Source organism: Rhinopithecus bieti, unplaced genomic scaffold (assembly GCF_001698545.2).
Source record: "Rhinopithecus bieti isolate Rb0 unplaced genomic scaffold, ASM169854v2 scaffold_30775, whole genome shotgun sequence".
Lineage (NCBI taxonomy): Eukaryota > Metazoa > Chordata > Mammalia > Primates > Cercopithecidae > Rhinopithecus > Rhinopithecus bieti.
Window position 1 is genome coordinate 2,596,882 of NW_016813906.1, and position 3,901 is coordinate 2,600,782.

General features: G+C 38.6%; 1 long non-coding RNA gene across 1 annotated transcript in view; it reads left to right on the top strand.

The window, feature by feature from the left end:
• The first annotated feature begins 800 nt into the window (after positions 1–800).
• The window catches only part of LOC108513338 (uncharacterized), a 13,460-nt gene continuing 10,359 nt past the window's right edge, over positions 801–3,901 (top strand). The window contains exons 1-2 of the long non-coding RNA XR_001880864.1: positions 801–923; positions 1,700–1,904. This is a non-coding gene — a long non-coding RNA (uncharacterized LOC108513338). The remainder of the gene's footprint in view (positions 924–1,699; positions 1,905–3,901) is intronic.

A 3,901-nucleotide genomic window follows, 5' to 3' on the forward strand; every position in this document is an offset into this window, starting at 1 on the left:
TACTCTGGTGATTCACTTTATTTTCATTGGCATAATCTAAGGACTTAGCATTGCTGATTTTAATGGCACCTCTGGTTCCTATAGATACAGTGGTCGAAAGGGTAAGCTTTGCAGCTGGTTGCAGTGGGGTCACCATGAAAACACCCCAAAGGGGAACTCATTTACTTCAAAAACATGAAATCATTCATTCATGAGCACATCACGCACACGACCATATATATGTGCCTGTAATACATGTCCATCCCATTCCTTTATTTCTTTTTGGCTTGTAATAGTAATGCTCTTTCTATGTAGGAATGGAGAATTTTATAATTGAAAAATGTATATTTAGCCAGAGCACAGACATAAGGAATATATCAAATAGCACATTCACTGTAGCTAGCTTGCCTTAAATATAGAAAGATGCCAAATTTCTAGCCAAAAATTGTTAAGAGTAGTCAATAAGCCAAGCACGCAGAACTATTTGTAAAATTTAGATAATTGACTAAAATTTCAATTTTATTCCCATGCCTGCAACCACGCTCCTTATCATTTAATGTTTTTCTATCACTACTTAGAGTAGTAAATATTTCACTCTTTCACACCCTTAGCAATAGCATACCTACAAAATAGCTGAAATAAAAATGTGATGACTTTAAGATTTACAAGTGATAATTATCTTTTTGAAAACATTCTCATTGGGAGCTAAATTTCCAATTTGTTTTCTCCTATCGACTCCTTGTTTTGTTTCAAGATCCCACTGATCATTTGCAAATGGTGAAAAGCCTCTTTAGCCCACTCTATATTTCATCCCAGGTGACCGAACTCTGCATTTTGATTTCTAAATGGGCAGATGGATGTACTGCAATGAGAACACAAAGAAGCAGGTTTATAACTCGGTACATTATGGCACCAGGTTCAACGCAAAAGGAAGCAGCAATTCCGTAAGCCTTTGTTTCTGACTCATGCAGATAAACTCTAGCATTTTCCAGGACTGTAACAATGCAGAATACGGAGGGGAAAAAAAAAAATAAAGATGCAAGAAAGAGAAAGAAAGAAAATGAATTAAAACAAAGCAAAACTCTTGGGATGGTTTATGCTGCAGGGTATTTTCCCAGAGTTCTGTCCAAGAATAATCTAGTAAAAATGTGGACAGAGAACCACCGACCCCTGATTTCCCCCGAACATATGCAGCTCTGATCAGTCTGGTATTTCAAGAAAAACAAGGTCCTGAACCCGAATCCTCAGACACATAACAAAGCGCACTTCACAGCTGTGATGCACAGCGACGATCGGCTCCGAGGCCTGAGTGGGTCCCAAGACAATGCCTCCTTTATCACCCAGAGGACAAATATCTAGACAGCAATATTTTCTGCTTGAATGCTTCGAGCAGCTCGCGCAACTCCTGACTGAAAGGGAAAACTGAGCTCAGAGTGTTTGCTGAGTGATTATTTTAATTTACTACTTGATGTAAATCTAAATGAACTGACACCCAGCTCAAGATGGACAGAAAGCAATCATCGTGGAAGGTGGGGGGCTACGGCAATAAAGGGGGGCACACAGGAGAGAGGCTGATGTTACACTATCAGCTAAGGTTTGGCACAGGTTTGCCCAACTTTTGCAATGGCAGCGTAACAGATAGGGGGGCAGGCTCAGCATTCCGTTCCCTTCTCTCAATTACCATAATAAGTTCAGTAATTTTGTGCTGTTTATTTATCAGGCGAGGATAACAAAGGAAGCTGAGGAAGTCTGTTCTGGAGGCACCATGACAAAGCACCAGACAGAAAGCAGTCACGTGTGGGGAGATGAGCAGAGACACCACCTCTCAAGCACCTGATTATTCTTTCTCAGTATTTAGAAGCAAAAATTATCCTTAAGAAAAACAACTGCAAACGCAACACAGGCTACACAGATGAGAAAATGGGGTAAGACGGGGATTGAGAAAATCAAAGGGCAACTTGATAACGAAGTTTTAATTTCTTACAAAAAGCTATCTTTCCTTCATGTCCATTCTTTGTCCAAACTTGCCAGTAGTGAGAAAAGATTTTTCAAAAGAACTGTTTGGTTAAGTTCCCCTTTCCCCTCTTTCAAGATAAAAGTTCTTTAGATACGGTGAATATTTCTGAGAAACTAGATGGCAAAATCAGAGCTGTGCCTGTTTAAGATGAACATCAGATTTCCTTGCAGTGCTTGTAAGATATTATACAAAGCACCATTTTTCTCTCTTGTGCTCTCTCTCTCTCTTTTTTAGCTCATGAAACACTGCACTAAACAGTCACAGGACCAAGATATAGATTCCTATTTCCAGGTTTGTCGCTTCTGTCTAAAAAAGACTTTCATTTCAGCCATGTCTGCCTAGCATCCCCTTCAAAAAAGTGGCAATGTTTGCTAATGAGCATAATCCTCGTTATTTGTAGCACTGTTATAAATGGCACAGGGTATGCATATAAATCCCCAGGCATGATTCTGAAAATATGTCCAATAGAGGAAAAATATATCACCACTTGTTTTCCACAATCACAATATGGAACCAAATTATGGTCTCTATCATATAGAGATATATATATGTGTGTGCGAGTATACGTGTGTATATATATACATATATAGTCAATTTATATCTTTATATATTTATTTAGTGCATGCAACATCGATATATATGCATCTGTCTAGTACAATTGAAAAATATCTATTTCCCATGGATCTGGGTCACTGCTTTCCTAACTAGGAGCCCTCGAGTTCTCTGTAATGGCCTTAAACATTGCCATGATGGCTGCCATATGTGGTATGTAAAAAGAAATCAGCACAGTGACTCTTCTACCTTTACTTTTATCTTTTTCATATATTGAGGTTGTTGAAATCGTTAGTATAATTTATTTCGGGGGAGGTAGTGCAGCATTTTCCTTTAAAAAAATGATTAAAAATAAAAAAGGAGGGGGGAGTTTTCTTGAAAACTGTTGTGCTAGGTTGCCCTCAAAAGACTATGAGAAAAGTAACAGAAAAATACAGTCACCTGTCCAGATGCTGTAACTGTGGGGTGCCCAATACCTTTTGGATGATACACATATCAGTGTTATTTATGTAGAATGATAAAGCATTTCCAGCATCGCCTTTTCCTTACTTTTCTCTGGTCATTTGTATTTGTACATGTAAATACATACATATTGTGTGGGATCCTGGTAGAATTGTTTTGAGTTCTCCTTCACATTTGTTTTAACACCTTTCTGGTGCTGGCTTACTTGTGTTATCATTTTATATAGCATACCTCAAATAGTTAGTGGTAGAAGGGTGCAGCTGAGTGCTAAGGATCTAAAGATGATTAGGGTAGGACCCCAGAACTCAAGTTCTGGGGAGATTTATTGGGGAGAGCTTGATTAATGTTTATTTTCTTTGGAGAGCAGAGTGGAGTGGGTAAATTTCATCACATGGGTTGGGATTAGATACGTATGACCTTTCTGTGATCCAAAAATGTCATGAATTACCCTCTGTGTCTCACTTACTAGGGGAATCCCATTTTACCAATCAAAAGGAAGCATGTCATTGTCAGCAAGGTTAAAGTATATCTCTTTGACTATAATATCACAACAAATTTGCCTGTTATATACAAAACTTGCAAAATCTAGCTACAAATATTTAATACTTAACGTATTTCTTTTTTTTTTTTTTATTATACTTTAAGTTCTAGGGTACATGTGCATAGCGTGCAGGTTTGTCACATATGTATACTTGTGCCATGTTGGTGTGCTGCACCCATCAACTCGTCAGCACCCATCAATTCGTCATTTATATCAGGTATAACTCCCAATGCAATCCCTCCCCCGTCCCCATGATAGGCCCCGGTGTGTGATGTTCCCCTTCCCGAGTCCAAGTGATCTCATTGTTCAGTTCCCACCTATGAGTGAGAACATGCGGTGTTTGGTTTTCT